General features: G+C 42.9%; 1 protein-coding gene across 2 annotated transcripts in view; it reads right to left on the bottom strand.

Annotated features, from left to right (window-relative positions):
• Window positions 1-21,811, bottom strand: part of RCOR1 (REST corepressor 1) — an 86,131-nt gene that overhangs the window by 55,214 nt on the left and 9,106 nt on the right. The window lies entirely within an intron of this gene.

The raw sequence follows: 21,811 nt of genomic DNA, 5'->3' as shown, positions 1-21,811 counted from the left end.
TTTTTTTTTTTTTTTTTTTTTTTTTAAAAACAGACTTCACAACTTTGTTTTCTCTCATTTTTAACAAACTTGAAGACATTTCAGTAAGGGCTATATTTAAAATGCACCTAACAATCATGATGGACCCTATAATTTTGTTTTTAGTCTTTTAGCAAAACTCAAACATTATCCAAAACAAACTTCCCGGTTCTTCTCCCTCTCCTTCCCCTCGCCTTCAAAAGGCTCAGAATGTATGTGCAAGACAAACTAGTTAACAATTTCAGAGCAAGAAAGCTGTAAGATAGTGAGGAGAGAGACTAAACCCTTAATTCATCATTGCTCCACAGCAAGCAGTGCCTTGCCCTCATTTTGTATTGCTTTTCTCCTCATACTCTCACTTCACATTGAACATAAATGACCCTAAAAGGTACCAAGTAGCAGTGAACCAAACCTCAGAGAACACTATCTCCAACAAGCAGCAGCAAGGGCACTAGCAGCTCTGAAGAGGGACCCAGAGCCCTGTAAATACGCTGGATTTTCCCGACATGTCTTTCCTTTAGGATTAGGAGCATTTTTTCCACAGCACCAGTATTTGCATACTGCAGCATTTACAAAGAAATCAATTAGGACACAAGAAGGTGAACACGAAAAAGACCAATAATGCTTGGGACAGTCCACTGAATAGCACACCGCTTTCTGCCCTGCTTACATGCTTCAGGTCTTTGGTTTGTTTTTCCTCTATAAACATATAAAGCACAATCCCCTTCCCCTCCCCAGTTAATGAAGAGGGAGGAAGTTTGCAGAAACAAGGCTTTACAAGCACTTTGAAACGCAACAGCCACGTGGCGAGCATCAGGAGCAGAGCTCACATAAAGAGCCAACAGGCAGCACAAAACAGAGGGGAGAGGGCTAGAAAAGCCCGTGCAGCCAGGAGAAGCGGGGAAGGGGAAACCAAGCCTTATTTCCAAGCCATCGCAACTGGGAAGAAAACACTAAAGGGACTGAGGAAGGCTAAGCAGATAAGAAATCAGAGAGAACGCCAGCCTGGCCGTGCAGATAAACGGAGGATCCAAGGCCTTGCTGGAAGGAGAAGAGTGCAGTTTGGCAGAACGATGAGGGTGGAACATGCTTTGGCTCTACCCTGGCAGGAAAGGAGGAGGAGGAGCAGGAGCTGCTGGGCAAAGCAAATGAAGTCGGTTTGCACAGCATTTACCTGCACTGTAGCACATCTCTTCCACCACTGCAACACGGTCCTCCCTCACACACACATTGATACACAGACACAAAATTAACTTTATTTTACTGTGTTCAGGGCCATTAGTCTTTCCACTCTGAGGACTGAGATCCTATTCAGCACTTAAACGCCTCTTTATTGAGGTTGAAAAATCTTCAGTTTCCTCCAATTTTCTTTTTTTAAAAATCCTTCTAGATTTAATTCATGCTCAGAGCAAAATAACCCCTCTCCCTCTCTCCAAAAACCCTCATCTGAGTCAAAGTAGTCACAGAGTGTCCTTGTCTGTGCAAAGGTCTCCTTTTCCTTTCCCACAAATTATATAATGGAAACAGCCAGTCCCCAGCAGCTGTTTGACAGGAATACAGCTGTGGCTCCTCAGTCATCAGTTCTGCTGCCCCATATTATGCTGGGCAAATTCTAAATGTGGCTGCCAAGCTCATATTCTTTATCCAGTTGTCACTGGATAACTCCAAAAAAGCAACATCCAGCTCTGCTCAGGGCACCATACAGAGCTCCAGGCTCCAAGGGACGCGTTACACACTTGTTCCTGTCCTCCTCTATCCAATGCTACTAATTTGACCACTTGGGAGCACTTTCTTCACACCATCATCTTCCCAGCTTCAGTGACCCAACTAGGGGTTCAGCCACGAGGAAGTTGCTTCAAATCCAAACCTCAGCTCCCCTATTTACAGAAAAGTGTATAATGGGGTGTCACACACATCCATACAAAGAAACTTAGCAGCAACAAGAACAAGGCAGCAGGAGAAACAAGAGACATAAGGATGTAAATAGAGAACTGAGAGCCTCCAGGAGGGACAGTCTTTAGAAGAGCAAAGTTGTAAGAGACTGAGAAGCTCAAGGATGCTAAGGTCACTGGGCCTTCAAAGGCAGAACTCTGTACAGAGCACCTGGGACCCCAACAGTCTTAAGGATGTAGATGTAGGCTGGAGCAGAGAAAAGCGGAGAGGCACTGGCACCAGAGAGGAAAGCTGACTGTCAAGGCAAGACAGGCCTCACTATTTACCCACAGAGGGGGGCTTTGCCAGGCACTTTGAGACACTTAGCACCTTCCTTGCCAAGAAAGTTCTCTCTCCTTTTTTTTTTTTTTTTTTTTTTTTTCCTGTCCTGGCCTACACATTCTCCATAACATTCCCAGAGCAAGCTATAGTATTTACTGAAAGACAGTTTTCCCTGATATCTGGATTTCCATAGAGTTTCTACCTAAAGGGTAGACTACAAGACAAGGGCTGAAAGATTAACAGCCACCCAACTTAGTACAGCTGAGCTCTGATCCATGATCGGGACTTGTAGATGTCATTACAAAACAGATTTCACCCTGTGTATTTCAAACTCTCACCTGAAATACCTCCTCTCCTGTACCACTCAAATATGAACTGCTGCAAGTCAAGTCAACACATACGCCAAAGGCAAAGAATGAGCATCAAAACAATTCAGGTTAAGTTTACGTCACAGGCTGATCTTTTTTACCTCTCTTCCTCCCCCCAAAAATCCTTCAGTCTTACCTCCCCACCTTGTTTGAACACCTCCCTGTAGCAGAAGCCTTACATACATTAAACCAATACCTGATTGCAAGGCCACAGACGCTGCTGCAAGCTTCAGCTCTTTTTATGGCACGCTCTGACTGCACTTTCTAAAGATGCAACTATTTGTAGCGAGACATTCAAGATTCTAGCAGTGATTCGTGGTACGGTTTTATTCCTTAATATCTAGCCTGACTGTACAACATGCTGGCTTGAGTACTCAATGGAGGAAGAGTCCACAACCCACAAATAATATCAAATTCTATTAAAAAAATAATCACTCAAACTCAAGGGTAAACCTACTTCAGCAAATGAGAAATTTAAGTCTGTTCCCCTACGGCAGGTTTCTGCAGCATGCACTTACCTTGCAGAACGACAAGCACATCTTACTTGCTCAGAACATTCCATCCCAGTGATGCCCACCCAGGGCATTAGCTGTCAGCGCTAAGCCTAACCACAAGCAATCCTCCAAACTCACTCTTGCTAAGACTTCCTGCCTCCCTATTTACAGACCCCTGTGGCAGGACATCCAGCTGCAGCACTGTGACACGCTCCATGGGGCCAAACTCCTGCAGACAGCTCCCCCATCATCCTGCAACAGCTGCTGAAACTTTCCTGCAAGAACAAGTACTATTGCATAAGACAAGATATAGAAGCAGCAGATAGGTAGGGTTCCCATAAAGCCCCCAACAAACCCCAACTTCAAAATCCATGTCATTCAGCAGGAATGCTCCAGGCCAGATCTTAGCATCCAGATACTTCTTCCAGTATATCCAGCATAACCTGGAAACACTAGCTTTTCTGCTCCAGCAAGGCCTGAAAACTAACTCAGCAGTATCTTCTACAGACAGCTTGCTTGCAAGGTCTTGGCACAAGCCAGAAGGACTGAAGTATCCTCAACAAGCCCAATGAAATTTGGGAGTGTTCATTTCCTCTAGGTCAGCTATTATTACAGGGACCAGCATTGTGCCCAGGATGGTAAGTCACATGCTAGATCAACTCACATGGCCTCCAGTGACACAATGCCAACATTAGCCTTAGACTTTTAGCCAGTTTTTGCATGGTACTTCAGAGCACCAAGCTTCTGACTTATGTGGCCTTCCTTCTTTCTGTGTCCCCGTAGAAAAAGGGTAGCTCCTTACATAACTCCTTAGAAGTCCTCTTTCCAATACCAGTATTTCAGATCCATTAGTAGCTGTCCCAGGCTTACAGAACAAGATGATCCCATCATCTGCTGTTGTCCTGAATCACAGGTATTAATTTACACGCAAGAGAGTTTAGATGTCTTGGCCTTCTAAGTTTGATCTAAACTTGCAAAAAAAAGTCCCCTTCAAAGGTCAGTATTTTACCTTAACAGAATATCACAGTTCATCCTCAAGTAGGAACAGCCTCATCTAAAGACATCAGTCCAGCACCAGGTCAGGGGGACCCAGACCCCTAACAAGTTCCCCCACAACCACCCAGTCAGCACATGGAAGAGTCACATGAGACTACAGTGTAGCAGCTAGAAGAGCAGGCTTTAAGTTATGCCTACACAAGGAACAACTAAGCAATACCTAATAAGGTACCTGGGCTCTATTTTTTTGAGAAACCTTATGCCTTTGACTACAGTAATGCACCAAAAAAAGAAAAACAAAAGCAGCCCCACTACACAGGGGCATTTTTTTTTAATATCACTACTATATTCAGTGGAGAACTCTGCAGCAAGTTCTAGGAAAGATGACACCAGAGCACTAGAGACTCTGCATCTCCTGCTTGCTGTCCTTGGAGAGCTCTTTTAGAGTAGAGTCAGGAGGGCTGGAAAATTCGCCTCCATCAGACATTTGGTTGTTGATGCAACCTCCCACTCCAACATCCTAGTGAAGAGCAAAGCCCTTCTGAATCCCACCCAGGAATAGAATCACTATTTTTTTTTTTCCCTAAGCTTGACTTTCTTTATTAGGGTCATTTGCTGGAAAGTTAAAGCTTTTTATGTAAAAACTTCTATGTTGCCTCTCCCTAAACAGCAGATCACCTGCCAGCAGGCTGAGCTACTGCCCTGCAGTAACTCAGGTAAGGCAAGGACATTATGCCTTTGCTGTACTGCACCTCCTGCAAGAAAGCATTTTCCCCTGTAAGAGCAGGGGAGAAACAAAAGGAACAGGGAGCATGCCAAGGTACGGTACGCAAAGACAAAATGCAGACATTGTTTCTTACAGCCTTCTACCAACAGACAACACTGCAAAAGTGGATCTGCCCCTTCTCCTCCCTGCAACATGTACCCTCACTCGAAATCGAGGCCCAGACCATTACCATGTCAGGTCAAACAGAGACCCTCTACACGGTCAGCTGTTGTTCCTACCTTGAATTTAGGATTGGTCATGTCTAATCTTACCCTCTGACAAAGAGCTTTTCTGAACACAGGTTTCAGGTCAAATGTATAGGTCAAGAATACGCTAACACCACTGCTAGGAGAATAGACTTTTGATACAAAAGTCCTTCCTCTGGTGTACCTACAGAACCACCAATTTCAGCCACTAGGAAGTAATGCCACAAAGAGGAAAAAGCCATTTTTTGTTTGTTTGTTTACAGAAGCAGCAATAATCACTCCTAGGTTTGCTATTTAGTTATACCAGCAATCTCTTCCCTATGTAAGTTTAGCCCTTCTGTAGAAAATTTACTTGGGACCATCACACAACCCTACCACTTCTGCTGCTATACAAAAAATATAGGGAGCTTCCCTTGTTCCTCTGTTCTTTGTTCTGGTGATTTCAAGGTCATCTATATTCTTATCAGTCTCAGCACTGCCCTGCCCTTAGAAGTGATACATGTGAATTAGAAAGGGAATTTCCCAACTATCCAAATCCTTTGCAGCACTGGGCACACAAACAGAGGGCAAATGGAACAGTTTGTGCCATGCCCTGTCTTCTGAGAAGTTAGACACGATCTTTATCTTGTTACATCATAGTATAAAGATCAGTCTTGTTACATCTTTGGGTGATAGGCATGATGAACATTTCCTGAAATTTTAAAATAAAGGAAGTAGAAGAGTTCTCTTTTCTTTCTACCTGCCCTTTCCCAGAAGATTTGGAACAAGTCAGCAGTGGGAACTTATTAAGCCTCATTTGCTAACCTAAGAATTAGAAACATATCATGCATAATTGAATTAGCTCCTAAAAAGTTCCGTTAGGTATGCTTTCAAACAAACCTCTTTAATACGAGGTATATTTGTCACTATTCAAAAGTAAGAATAGAGTGTCACAGCATACTAAAGCAGCAAGTATTTGTTGCTAGTTGATGTCTAAAGTGAGACAGTGGAGGGAGGAAAAAAAAGCATCAAAAATAGAAAGTATCAATACCGTTAACTCAAGCAGAAGGTTAGATATCCTTGGGGCTCTGAAACAGTATGTAAATAAAGACCTAGTGCTATAACGCGAACATAGAGAAACAAGCACAACATCCCTGCCTACATAAAAATGTCCTTCACTGTAACATGGAATCTACAAGGACTGTAAGTAAATCTGATTCCACACTACTAGTAACTGGAATTCATATATACAGATTTCATTTTTTAAATAAAGTACATTTGAATTCCTTAGTTACACAAAACATTCCAAAAGACTTACATGCAGCAGCCATCTCCTTTTAAAGCTTTTCACTGTTAATTCTAAAGAAGATTTTTATACATAAAATATAGATAGAAAATAATTTATTTTAAAAAACAGTAAGAAATATTTATATATACACATATACACCCCCTAGATATGCATTTTTTCCCCCCTTCAAGAATCTCCTTTCTGATTTTCGCATGCTGGACTTGCGAAAGGAAAAGTGGATTCTGAGAGCTAATGACTTAATCTTTCTCCCTATTGAGTCCTCACATTTAGTACATCTTACCCATGACCTTTCCACAAAAATCAAGTATTATCGCATGTACTGAATCTTGCCCTACAAAACTACATGGCCCTCATGAAACATACCACTCTCATCCATGAACCAGCCGTTGGCAGCATTTACTTCTGGGTATTAGGTTCTTCATTAGTCTGACCTCCTGACGTTGTTTGACACCACAGTTGACAAGACTTCCAGAGTGCCACTTGATTTACTTAATAAAGCCAAAAAAAAGGGAGGCAAAAAAAAAGAAAAAGAAATATTTTCTTCTTGTGAACATAAAAGATCTGTTCCTTGAAAAAGGAATCCCTGTATCTCAGTGATTTATGAATACCTTACCCTGCTAAGCTGCTTAACAGCCAAGAGCCCCATGTTTTTCTCTTCTCAAACATTGTTTCACCAAAAGCTAGACCATCTCTTACAATGCTCATGTACTGCAATTTTGAAAAAAGGCAGTATAAAAACAGATTATCACAGTAGTGCTCCATGTGGAGCAGGGATGGTACGCAGGAATCCAGGTTTTGTCCCCCAGGGGCAGAAACAAGTCACTTTGCCTTCACGCCTCCATTTCCACCTGCCTTCCAATTTGCAACGATCCTCAGCACTCTTGCAGGCACACATGCAGAGTGCCTGAAACTCTGTGCAAGGTCATCAGTGCAGTCTTCCGGACTCTACGGCAGAGAACGCTGCTGCACATGCACAAGCCAGGGAAAGAGACACCTTTGAGGGAATTCTTATCACGGTACTCTTCAAAGTGAAAGGATCACAGATGCTCAAATGAAAATACTTCCTGCAGGTAATAGTAGCAATAGGAGGCTTACTTTTAGATGCGATGGCTGTATCTCTAGAAACTAAAAGCTTACCAGCACAGGCAGATCACCATACTTGCTGAAGAATAGCTTCCACAGCAGATTGAACTATTACTTGAACAAGTCCCTTGGTAGTAGAGTTCCTTTTGGTTCAGAAACAGACCACTGCAGTGACCTACATACCAGGGGGCTGTGCAGAATGGTTACTGGCAAGAGAGGACCAAAAAAGAGGCAGAATAGGATGTTCTGTAGGGTGGAAACTTTCTCCTCCAGCACCACCATGAAAGGAATCACAGCCTCAAACTGGTTTCTAGTAGGACATTAGATCCCTTGCCTACTTGGGAAAGCACAGAGCTTCCCAAAAAGCATTCAAAATTCCACAAAACTCCTTCCTAAATAAAAGATCCCAGGGAAAGGAGATGACAGGAAGGAGAAAGCAAGTCATTCACAATTGACTGGAGTTCTTCCTTAAGAATAATATAACCATAACTACAGCACCTTAAATTTGTACTTCAGCTCATATAGGAAAAATTCTAGTGTAGACAAGGACTAAATTAGAATCCTATATATCTGCAGATCTGTAGTCAGAGTTGTCATACACAGTTTAGGCTTTACTTAAAACAAACTGCTAAAAAAACACAGTAGGAGGACAATACTTGTATCTTTGAGCTATAAAAGGGAGTTTATGAAGTTCTTATATTCAGATCTCATTACAGAGTACAGCAACCCCATCTATAGCTGGTATCCCAGTCATGATCACAACATTATCTCAAATCCCTGCACAATTATGGAAAATGAGAGCAGTTACACTCAATGGAAAAGTAGTTACACCACATTGTATGTCTTGTCTTGCAGAGGCTGTTCCTTGATTATACCAGAATGAATTCCTTGGCTATACCAGAAGGCTTTTTTAAAACAGCAGCACTACTTCACAAAGAAACTGAAATCCTCTGTATCCATCTGATATGTTCCTCCTCAGAAGCTACCTTTTTTTCTACAGTCAAGAAGGACAGCAAACTTCACACTGAGTCCAAGGATGCTCTGATATTCTACAGTTTCTTCACATGTTGTACCTCTATAGAAGATACTGCTAAAAGACAACAGAAAGGTAAGGGAGAGCCAACCCCCCTCTCCCTCAAACCTTACATATTTCTCTGTAATGAAACTTGATAGGTTGTTATGCATCAAGAGGGTATCTTGAGGAAGTATAAACCTCACTAAGGATAACTGAAGCCAATCAAAAGGAATCTTAACTCTAGCTAGTAAAATATTAGATGGAAAAATTAGAGTGAACCACCCAGTTATTTGCAGCACTGCAGACTTCCTGTTTTGATGCAAGTCAGCAAGATCTTCTGGACAGCCGAGGAACAAAAAGCACTAAGTAGTTAAGGAGGATAAGTCAGTTAAGGAGGATAAGTCAGTTACGGAGAAGCTAATGATCTATCTTTATTAGACTTCAAAACAGAGGAAACTGCATCTATGTCTATCATTTTCTAGCAGTAAATATTTCAAGGACTAATGCATAAGAAAAAAAGAACAAAATGACAAATTGAAAAAAAGCTACTAGCCATCAGAACAGGTTGTTATGTATGTTTGGCTTTACAGTTTTGGATACAAGTCTTCTCCCCGACCTCCTCATCCCTCCTTCCACATATGCCATATCAGATTATTATAACCAGTCACTGCGCTGGGGGATACTCAATGCGGAGTCTTTAAGAGACAGGCTGGCAGAAGTGATTCTGAACTGTTCAAAACAGCAAATCTTACCTCAGCACCAGGCGAACTGGCTGAAAGACATTGCTAGAGACAGCTATTAAAAAGAAAAGCTAAACAAATGAAGACAAGACATTTAAGTTCTAGAAATCTTGTTCCTCTTATAAAATCTCCTAGAGCACAAAAAAAAAAAAAAAAAAAAAAAGCAGTGTTCATATTTCTAAGCTTTAATGAAGTCTCTTGCAGATACATAATTTGGGAGAATTGCAGGTGATAAGGTAGGACAATATTGTCAATTAAATCTGACTACATACAGAAAATACAAAAGAGGAAAAAAGTCCTTTCACATCACAAATTGGAGGACAAAGGCAATACAAGGTCTGGCCTTCAGTTCTCAGACTCAAAAGGTTTGTTCCACTGTTAAGTCCAGCAGTAGTACAAAATCACTCCCGCTAGTGTTCCCTATACGGATCCTGCTATACGGGCACAGCTTTGTTTCATACTACTACAGCAAACTACTTCCTAATGAGTTTGGCTGGTAGAAGGGGGGAGGGGGGCAGCTTACCAGCCTCACTGCATCTGCACTGGTTTTCTGATTTCTACCTACTAGCAGTTTACCCACACCTCTAACTCGGAGCTGAGCTATCAGAGTATACTGCTATCGCAGGCCTGCTCATAATCAATATTGAAATTCCAATTTTATTTTTAAGGCTGTAATTGATAAAGGCATGTGGAAAAACTTTGCTAACTGGATGCACAGCTCCCTGGACAACATAGACGTACCCTGCAAACCCTCGATCAGTGCCAGTCACTAGGTGTTTAAGAACAGTGGACCTCAAGAACCAGTAACAGTCTTCACTGCCCTACATGCGGCACTACAGCCTGAACATGGTGCTGCACACCTCATTCTTCCAGGCCCCTGAATCAATTACTTCAAAGATCATTTGCTTAAAAGCAGAACTTAAAAACTTCTGGAGTAGGCAGAAGACAAGTCCTAAGCCGCAGGGCACCAGGCTTCCAGAAGGTTATTGCAGTTGGTCCTAATCATAGTCTGAACCCAAGGCTCCATCCAGACTCCCTTGAACATACTGCATTGAGTAGAGACTAAGCTGGCACCACATGTTTTAGATTTACTACTTATTCCACCAAAGTTTTCAGTGATTATTGTGACGCTTCAGAAGCAAGCTTGCAGGAAAAAGTCTTGATTTTTGTTGCTAGATAGTTGTGATTTTGTTGCTAGCACTTGGATGATATATATTAATGTATGACCCTGCAGAGTCCAAATGTGAAAAGCAAAACGTTCTGTACAGCTAGCCATACACCTTAATTAAAAGACGTTTGAGACACTTGGGCGCACACTACCAAGCAGGCTGCTGAGCCATCCTTGTCCCCACGATGTGCTGATGACAGCAACAACGGCTGTTTGACCACCAGCTCCACCATCAGATCTTATTGCTACTCTGACCTCTTACTACCTTCTCTGCTCATCTGTTTATCTGTCATAATACACATGTCAAACTTTGCCAAGGCATACTTGGTCATAGCCTTGGACCAGATTCTGTAGGTCCATATCGTGACAGCATCTCAACTGTAAAGCAGGTTATCAAGAAGCCTTGAACCCTGAGAACGGTATCCTTAAATTATGCCTCCATATCAAAGCAATTAAATGCCACTTGGAGACTATTCTCCTCAGGGTTCCCTAAGGCTCCTTTGTAACTGAGCATAAAGAGAATTTCAGCATCGAATAGAGGCCACAGGCTGTGAAATCCACATTTGTATCCACAATCCGCATTTAGGACCTGCTTTTAGTCTCTCCATTCCACGAGCTGACTGAAGACAAGTTCTGTTAAGATTTCCAAACAACTGGTACTAGCATATTTTACAGACACACCTTGCATGGAGGGGATTGGAACGACTCAGAATGACTGCCTTTACTAAGGGCTTCCAACGGGTGCAGCAGGCACTCAGTACCCCCTACCCCAGCTACCTTTCATGTGGTAGCGTGACAAATGCTGTGGTGCCTCCATAGACCAGCTGTCCTCTCATCTCTTCAGAGGATACTGCCAGAGTTGTTGTTTAACAAAGACACGGAATTCATTCCTCATTTTACACCATTGCAGGAAAAATTAGCTTAGCTCAGAGGCATGAGACAGCAGTGTGACTGATGCAGAGGGTGGGTTTTTAGGCAGCTAGAGAAGAGTCCAGGAGAATTGAACATGTTTCTGTTAGCATCACTTGGCATTCACTTCTCCAGCTTTAGCAATAGATGAGGCCTTTGAGTGTGGGAAATCCTGGGCTTCAGGCACTTGCTTGAATCCTTCATACCAGAATACACTGCCTCAAGAGCTCAAAAGTTTTCTTAATTTCTCAGACATTTCCTGTTCCTCTCTGAGACTTTATGAGAACAGGCCTCAAGATTCTCAGAAACTCTCTTGTGACAAAGTCACAGAAGAAAGTGTGGAAGAGAAACTGCCGACTCACATCCTCCAATCCCCTTTGTTTAAGGGGGAACAGGGTTTCTCTTGAGTCACTGAACCCCCCCTGCACCAGGGTGGAGGCTGCTCCAATCACGCAAGCCTTCACCCACTAAAGTGACATTTCGGAAACAAGGAATAAAGGAAGAGCAGTCAGAGCCAAGGAGTCCCTCACTTCAGTGGTCCCTGGGAACAGTTCCACTTGCAGGAACAAGCGGGAGAGGCAGTATCAAAAACTAGCAGGCAAGGCAACGTGCAGAAATAAATCCTTACATGAGTAGCCCTGCATGGTCCAGGAAGCCTGTCAGTCTGTCATCACTCTGTTATGAGAGGAGGGAAGGAATTAAACTTTGTGACATATCAATGCTGCTCTTAAAATACAGCACAAGTCCAGCAACAACAGAACGTAACCTCAGCCAATATATATAAATATGAAATATATGCACACATATACATATATACACATCTTCTTTCCAAGCAGGTTGAAAGAAAAAAGTGACTCCAAAATGTTAATTTAGCTTCTGTCTTCCCTGCTTAAAGAGACCTCTCTCCCTCTACAGTACATGCATGCAAACCCCTTCCTGAGACAGCCAGGCAAGCCCAGCACTGGCTGCACCTAGTTTACTTTGCTGTAAAGCTGGAGCGCTCTGTCTCTACAAGGAATTTGCAGCGGAATAGTTACTGCACCTTATTTACTCTGCAGTCAAAAACACTTTTGACTTTTGGAGGACAGATAACAGAGCAAGATTTCTTCCTGTTTTACTTTCAGGACATGAATGAAACACTTCGGTCAGGCCAGACTTCAGATACATCAATTCTGCTAATACAACAGGACTGCAGAGAATGGCACCCTCCTCCCCCCTTCATCTTCCTTATCACCAAATTAGACAAGGGGGATTCCAGCCCTGCCTCACAAATCATTAGCTATACTCACACTGCTGGTTTGTTCTCCAATATGTCTAGATACATGCACACACCTCCACACACCCTCACCCCCATGCTGAACAATACAGTTAGCTTTAACACAAAATTGAGAAAAACGTAAGGTTTGACTTTTTTTTGCCCAAGGTCACACTGGAAGTCAAGCAATGAGTCCCCTATGGTGAAACACCTGTCACAGTTTATGCCAAGTGGAAATGATTCTCACATGTCAAGATTTTAAGTGACTCTGTGAAATGAAACCAAACTCTTTTTAGAGTCTTCTCCTCTCACCTTCAGATGCCAGCGTTCCCTGCTGCAGGGCAAAGTAACCCAAAACAAGGTTACCTGTTCATATCAAAAGACAACTTGCTTGTTTTGCTATTTGTAAATCAACTAGAGGATGCCTCTTCAGAACAAGGTCTTAAGCCACTGGAGTGAAAGAGGGAAGAAGCGGAAATATCAACATATTATTTGCACAGCAAGTCGGCTCTTCTCCCACCTGTTTCCTATTCATTTTAAGGCCAGACTATTGTGAAAAGCATTACAGGAGGTGACCTAGCTGGGGGCCTACAGAATATGAGACCCCAAAAACTCAACTAAGGCCTAGCTATGCAGGACACACATGCAGAAAGAGGTGCCAATTACTTAGCTTAGTACTTGGATCAACTGACCACTGAAAGACATGCCCTAAATGGGAACAGGGGCTATATTCCCCATAGCACATGACTATCCCAAGCCCCTCATTTTTGGAGAAGTACTAAGAGCCACAAACACTGCAGACAATATGGTTCACTCTCCCCAATCCCAACACAAGCCTGTTTCTTACAGGACAGAGTCCAAAGTCTCTAGAGACTGAAAGAGGGAAATAAACTCCCCCCACACACACACACACCTCCTCCCGTTGCTATATTTCTAAGCCCCAAAAGGAACCTATCAGCCAGCTTCACCAGCCACTCCTAACGGCCAAGCATACCCCAGAAAGCTCTTCAGAGCCTAGTGTCAAATCTCGACAACATCCTACGTGCTCTTCTCCCCATCACTGCCAATTAGTTAGACGTCCACACAGAAGGGCCGACTCTGGTGAGCCGACAGTTTCCCCAGTCTGATTCATTCCCTGGTCTGTCCATGATCATTAGTTCATTCCCTGACTCGCTTCACTAACTCTTGAGCTTTGTTCAGCCATAACCAAAGGCTATTTATTTATGGCTGTTTGGAGGCAGTATTCTGACCACCTCCCAGTGCTAGCCAAGACTCCTGCTCCAGTCAATGGTAGTTACAAGTAGATAGTCTATTATAATGCAAGTTGAACAGCCACTTAAACATCTGTTTTGACAAGTAGATCTTTATCACACTGCTGTTGTGTGACATGGACACATTTGTGAAATAACAGGGTGCAACTGTATTGCGACCCAAGTATGACAGGGTGTCATGCCTGGCCTAACAACAGTTCCAGTACAAAGTGCCAAGTCTTACTGACCAGTGCCCTGTGTACGCTTAGGCCAAACTCAATGTCAAAACCACCATCTGCTGCAGCAAGAACATCGCAACAGTGGAGGAGATTCCTGCTCTGAATACATAGCCCAGCAATAAAATATAAGCAATATTACAATCACAGCCTAAAGTTTTTGTGTGGAGCAAGTAATGGGAATTGGCATGGCTCAGGAGACACAATACAGGCAAGGCCTGTCCTATCCTCAGAGGTAACCAGGAATGCAGGGAGCTGCAGCATTTCCATCTCTGAAAGAGAGGTGGTGCTTCGTGCATCTGAGCTGCTATCCAGGCCCGATCTCACACAGCACTGAGCTGACTGTCCACGTTGGGGATGAAAAAGCAGCTGAAACATACGGGGAATCTGAAAAGATGAGAGGTTAGAAATTGGAAGAGAGAAAGCTGTGAGGGTGTCTTAAACCAAACAAATATCCAAACAGGAACTTTATTATAGAGTAAAATGCAGAGAGATGCAAGAACAAGATCAATTTTGTAAAGTCCATGTCTAATAAGAAGCAGTAGGATTTGAAAAGTTCCACCCAGAGGTAAATCAGACCCTGCAAAGCACACATCTTACAACTTCATTCAGCCGAATATTGTACCAAGAGCCAGCCTGCATGGCAGCTCATGGTGTTTGCTTCTTCCAGCATATGGCTTGGACATGCTCTCCACAGAGTAAGCAGTTCATTTGACATGCTCATTTCTAGCAGCCTGCTACAGTTCAGCATAAGGTAATCACATACAAGATCCCTGTAACTTGATTGAGGTGAAAGGGGTCACTGCATGGCTTCAAAAAAACAGACAGGACAACCAACGGGCCAGTAAAACATACTACCAGGAGCGCCAAAATGCTCATGTGCAATGCCCACACCACCTTTATCACTGGTTATGGCAAGCAAGTCATTAGCTCCATAGCAACCAAGTTTAACCAGGCCCCACACAGCAAGGCCAAGTAAACAGCGTGCTGGAGGGACGTCACACTTTGCTGATGGCCCCAGGAAATTACAGGTGACAGAGCAATGATAGCAGGTGCCAAACTCAACCTGTGTTCTACTGCTCAGAAGTTGGGGACCACAATAAACTACCTTTAAGTAAGGAAGAACAAGGCTGCAGCAAGGAGCTTATAAAAGCTGTGGAGCTGGCAGAAGGCACATGAACAGAGAAGGTTGCAGCTCTCCTTCCCTGGGAGGGCAGAAAGCAAAAAACAGGCATGTTCTGGCTCTCCTATCGCCAGGCAAGCTGCTCATTTGTCCAGGTTGCCAGAGCAGTACCCAACCACATACATAAACCCCTAACATAAACCCCTAATATACACAAGAACAGCTGCCATAGACAGAAGCAGTAGCTTAGAGAAGGTATAAGCTATCTATGCAAGATATTTTGTCTTGATGCAGCCACATTAATAGTAACCTTCCAGTAGCCAAGTAACTAGTACAAAGTCACACCCATCCAGGTGGTTTTAGAAAGAGAAGAGAAAGCACAGGCATGTAGGTGTTAGGTCTTCAGATGCAGCAGCCTCTGGCTAGTAAGATACTACCTTGAATGTAGCTCTCCTCTTAGCCCCTGCCGGTCTCCAAAAACAGTATTCAGATGTCTCCTGATCATCTGTTTTCACTCCAGGAATTCAGTTCCACACTCTCCAAAGTTTAGAATTTTTTTATATTTTATTTAATATTTAGGATATTTAATTTTTCCAAGTACTATGACGAAAACAAATGATAAATATAACAGGAAAAACAGTCAAATATCTTTAGAAGCAGACATTAACAGCATGAGATTTTTAAGATTTTCCTTCCCTGCTGCCGTTTTTCAGCCCTTCTTTGCCAGTTCTTTTCCTGCCTCCTCCCCATCTATGACACTCAGGCTCCTGCTCTGCTGACCGCAAGTCCTTCTTGCCTCATTCTTGCACCTTCACTGATTTCCCCCTTCTTAGGGTGCCCTGCCCTTCTAGACTACAGAGCCTTGCCAAAATGCAGGGAGCCAGAAGATAAAATATATTCTTATTGTCAAGTCTGCTTGTCCTTTTAACATATGGCATACAGAGTTTTGTTTCATCTTAAAGCAACAAAGTTTAGCAGCCAGCTCTCATTATAGTATTACAGAAGTTGGGATTTAAACTCACTGAAAAAATAATTTAAAATTCTATATAGATTCTTCAAAAATACTGAAAGCTACTAAAAAAAAAAGAAGAAAAAATTGAGAGGCACAAGTTTCATACAGCCTGGAAGCAACTCTACAAAAAGCAGAGTCTCGATACGTGCTCTCTAGGCAGTGCTCACTGATTCCCTAAAATGAAGGGCAGAAATCCCAAGGGAATCAAAAAAAAAAAAAAAAAAAAAAAAAAACATTTTAATGACACTCACACTACCGATGTGAAGCAGACACTTCCTTCTTGCATGGCAATACCTGCGAGTGCAGGCTCCATAACCCCCATGTGCCAGGCAATTTGCAAGTAACCAGGACTGTACTTTCGAAACTTGCTTAAAATAAGCTTTTGTATGTTGACTATGTTCTATAACAATCCTGTATAACTGTTATAAACCAAAACAGAGAAAAAAATATATTATGTACACACACAATAATGGTTCCATTGAAATTCATTATAACCTTCACTCCTAAACTAACTTTCAGGTACTTTCTGAAAGCATCTCCCCTTCTCTCCCCACTCCCCCCTAAAAGCATAGAGATTGATCAGATACAATTCTGCTAAAAAAAACACTTCACATGTAAGTTTGAGTCACGTTTTCACTTTAGCTTCACTTAGTCAGGAAAGAGGATTTTATTTAGAATAATTATACCCCAAAAGATATGGAAAGATGGATTTCTTTTGAAGGCAGTATCCCATATCAAATCCATTTCCACCAAGAGAACAGCTACCTAGAACATTTTGTTCAAACTGAAAGATTTCCAGCCCTTTGATTATAGAGGCAACCTGCCAAGCAAGAGTGTAAAATTAGCACATTAGTGCAGTAGTGTCTTCCTTAGTCTGAAGGCAGCTTCAGTGCCTCTGTATGCCACAGCTTTACCTGAGCAAAACACAGCTAAGACAAACTACATTCATTTCTTTCCCACTCTAGAGGCTCAGAATCTCTTGAATGGCAGTGAAATACAGATATCAAGTCAGATTATTTCTGCTGATGAAAGACCAAGAACTGAGTAGCAATAAGAGTATGAAGGCAAAGCCAGCACACAAGGAGAACCCCACTGCAACAGCCAAACCCAGTAACCGAGCAGCACCCAACCATCTCATCCTTTTATACCGCAGGGCATACTGCAGCACAGGTGTTTCCCACTGTGGCTTCTAAGTGCCAAGTCAATTTTTCAAACTGTGGTTATAACTGCTGCTCACTTTAGAAATGCAGGTTATTTTTAAAATGCATCATCAAAAGAGGTTAAATACAACCCTTTTCCTTTTATTCTCATATTTGATAAACATTTCAGCAGGCATCTATCCAACTTAAGCAAGCTGTGGCTGTACACCTGCTACAAGCTTTGTCCAAGCTCTAATGACATGAATTAAACCCTCTGCTTTCATTCACATAGGCACTAGAAAGGTTTTGTCTACCCAGGTCTTTGATAAAGCATCTTCCTCACATCTCTTCCTTCCACGTCCCCCAACAGACGCCAAAATCATTTTGCAAGCAACTCTACTGCACCTGGTAGTTTCCTTGTCTCGAGCTGTAACAAAAGGACACAGCGCTGCTCCTGCTCTGGAGGATATTCCTCTAGGCAACCCAGCAGCAGCCGCTGAGCGGGTGCTAACCAGGCAGGGCAGCATTCCTCCCAGCTGAGCTGGAGACTGTTGGTTTCAAGAGGAGCCCAGCATCTGGTCCCGGAGCCTCTTCACATGGGCTTAGGTAAGAGGACAGTAACAGTCCCATTCCCAGAAAGTTTCAGAGCTATGAGGACTGTTGTCAAGCCTAATTTCCCTGACACCTCATTTACTTATTTTTATGACCTCTAAGAATATTTTTTATTAGAGGTTCAAGTTCTATCTTTATTTTTCTCCCATCCTGCTAAATAAGACAGGTACAATAAAGGTCGCAACAATTTGCCCACTGTGACTACTCGCCCATGTGCTTCAGACACCTTAAACATTTATAAAGGGTCTCTCAATATCCAGCCATTTTTTCACACCAGTAGAAACCAGGCTCAGATTGTCAAGTAAGACGAGTTCTGTCCATCTCTGCTCCTGGATCAGCACATGGATGCACCCTAATCACTAGCTGTACCACAGCAGTCAAACAGCCATGTACACACACAGCAGCACCTCCAAATTACAATCTCCTTAGCTTCTGCTCTGGTTGAAAAATGGTAATTTTTCACCCAAACCCACAAACATATGACTAGATAACCTCGCCAATTTTCAGAAGAGTGAAAGGGGACTGCTGCATTTGTGCTTGCCCTGCTGGCACCATAAAGATAGTTTATGAACTGCACGTGGAAGACAGATTGCTGTTTTGTTTGAAGTTGCCTGGGAAGAAAAAGAAAAACTCATCCCATGCACCTACACTCCAAACCAGTACACACAAGAGGATGAGAACTTTAAGAACTAAACCAAGAGGATTTAAAAAACCACCCAAAATTCAGAAGGAATTAGAGTGCAATCCTGCAGTTTCCCAGAGAGCAGACCCACCTCTCAGAGCCAGTACACGCAGAAGGAACCAATCTGACAAACCACTCGGATCTCAGGCTGAAAGCCAGAGGGAGAATTGTTCAGAGCTGTTCTCTGCCACCACGCTCCCACCAGCTAGTCCATCCCCCAAATTATTCAGTATTTGTATAAAATCTAACAAGAGAGGCGATGAGAACTTCAGATGAGATCCAGCTGTACCTCCCCTCCCAATCCCTTCAGTGTCATCAAACTCAGCATGCCCAAAGAAACCTGAGCCCAAGAGGGAATCTATAGTGAAAAAAGAGCAGAAAAATACTTGAATACTTGCCTGTCCTCACTTCAGCACAACTCCCTGCTCTCAGATCTGAGTCACACAGCAGCTCTGAGGTTCACGTCTATTCACGAAATGAATGAGACCACCTCCTCTCTCTATCCACCTAGAATAGGTTTCAGGCCAACAGCTACTCACAGCAGTTTAGGCAACTCCATGACTAACCATGTGCAGCAGACAAAAGTGGGCTGAAGGCTCCATCCAAGCACAAGCCAGTCCCTAGGGCAGCCCTGGCTGCACAAGAGGTTAAGCATCTCTCATCCTTCTCACACCTCTATTTTCTCACAACAGCAAAAGCTCGGGGGAAGAGTGAAACCAGTGGCCTAAAAGAGGGATACTCAACCATGGCAGGGTGGAGGGCGCGGGGGAATCGGTGTATCACAGAATTGGTAAGGTTGGAAGGGACCTCTGGAGATCATCTAGTCCAACCCTCTAGCGAGTGGCCCACACAGGGATCAAACCTGTGACCTTGGCATTATTAGCACCATTCTCTAACCAATTGAGCTAAACCTAACCCAGGTCAACTCCCACACAAGTGGGCAGTACCCTTGCTGTTCTCTTGAGGCAGGAGAGATTGAGGTACAAATTCTTCAGAGATGCACAAAAGCCTTCATAGAGACGCCAGCCACTTCTTCAAGCAGGCTGAAAAGGCAAAAATACCACTGCTATTTAAACGCTTGAAAAACACTCAGATACTACACCAAGAGGCACACAAGTTGTAAAATAGATTGTTAAGCAGCAGAGTTCTGCTACATTTTCCCCTCTTTTAGCAGAGAATTGTAACAGAGTAAAAATCATGACCACTTTCTTCCAGCCTGAGAGGGAGCTTCAGAGAATAATCACAGTATAACTCAGATACAGAAAAGGTTTCTCCATTAGATGAACTGGGAAAGAAGTCTTAGGAGCATGGAGAAGAGCAAAAATCAGAGTAGGGCTGAGTTAATAAGCAGGTGGGCAGACAGGATCTAGAAGCTGTACACAGAATATAACAAAAGCAGGAGAAGCATCAATAGCGATCTAGAAGAAAAAAAGATTGGATGTATTAAAGGAGAGCAATCTTTTATAATCATTGAATAAAAAAAGCATTTGGGGCAAATCAAGCAACTAGTTTTAACCCCAGCAGCAGACAGTTTCTGGAAGGACAAGCAAAGACAGCTACAGCCTGTTAGGGTGCTGAGAGAGAAGAGGGGTAGCACTGAGACAAAGCACAAGGAGGAAAAAAACGACTTCAAAGCAGCTGCTGTGGAAGGTTAAGTTAAATTAGGTAAGAGTTAATTTTGCTAAGATAGATAAGAGCAGGTGGTAATTGGGAGCATCTCTAGAAAACTACTTATTCCAAGAGGAATGACAGTTATTGCATGGTGTTTATAAAATAAAAAGATCTATTTAAACGAGTGGCCAGAGCATAATCAACGACTGCTGTGACACAGGAAGCCAACAGCTGCAGAGACAAAGGCATGCTGGAGTTCACCCCGCCAGATACACCCACGGCCCACATCTCCCTTACAGCTTGGGTCTCCAGCGCCTTTCAGGACCCTCTAATTTGCACACGTCTCTTGTCATCAACCACAAAAGTAACAGGAGGGAAAGAGCTGCCCTTACTTTGTGAACAGGAAGTGCCAAAACAGAAGCTTGGGACAAGGCAAGTTATCAACAAAAGATTGCTCAAGCTAAGAGGTCTAAGAGGTCTAACCCTGTTTATGCAGCACATACTAGCATCTACATGAACAGTGTCCACAAAAGTATTTTAAATTCTGAAGATACATTTACCTGGCCTTAGTCATAATTTTTAAGTTTTTTTTTTTAACAGCTAGAGTTTAGAAATGATCTTGCGATATTTTAAGCCCGTGACCTTTGTTTAGAGTGTACGTCACTTTCAGCAGTATCTATTTTAATGCAGGCTTCATCTTTTAGACTATATGAGCAGTGCAACAGTTTTGCACTGGATGACACACTACATTACTTCACAACACTTCATTTATAAGAAAAGGTTGGGCAGAAACATACCTGCTGAAACTCCTGACCACCCATTCCCTCTGCTCTTGCTTAGCGAGTCTCTATGTCTTCAGTATTCAGATGTAGAAGGGTTTCCCCTAAGGCTGGCTGTTCTCAGAGGACCTTTTTGCTGCTGGTTTGATTCTACTTGTCTAAAGACAAAGAAAAACCCAGAAGCTGGGGAAAGCAATCTTCCCCCACATACGAGGCAGAATATTAGAACAGGGTTTTTTTGTTGTTGTTAAGACTACTTAATACTTGCATTGAGCTGGGTCTGCCTAGCAACAAGTTGAAGTTATAAACTTGTATCATCCTACTTGTGTTCCCATGGCTACTGTCAGGAACAGTACAGTGGCAGCTGCACAAATCAGCAAAAGGGTCCCATGAGGGACATCCTTAAGGCTCCAAGACAGAAAACAACATCAAGAAATGCTACACCTGGTGCGCTTTCCTTTACAGCCCCTCTCCCCACCCTGGAAATGCCCAAGATAGCCAGGGATAGAGACATGTCAGCCAGGCGAATGAACACGCGTGTCAGTGTCTGCAGAACATCTGCACTGGTAGGCACAAAAAAGCTTGAATTATAGATGTGTGGCACTTACCTTCTCGCACACCTGTTGACAACCTAAACATTAACAATATTTAACTCTGACAAATGGTGTCTGCTAAGTAGGGCAACTAGCTTCTAACACATTTACAAATGAGGAACAGGTGAAAAATCCTTCCCCTGCCCCATTTACACATACATAGACCTCAAACTGGTGTTATTGATAAAAACAGAGAGATGAGTTTAGACATCCAAAGTAGGAGGGAAGTCAAAGGGAAGGGAAAAGACTGTACA

This window comes from Rhea pennata, chromosome 5 (genome assembly GCF_028389875.1).
Source record: "Rhea pennata isolate bPtePen1 chromosome 5, bPtePen1.pri, whole genome shotgun sequence".
NCBI lineage: Eukaryota > Metazoa > Chordata > Aves > Rheiformes > Rheidae > Rhea > Rhea pennata.
This window is presented reverse-complemented; position numbering and strand designations above follow the sequence as displayed.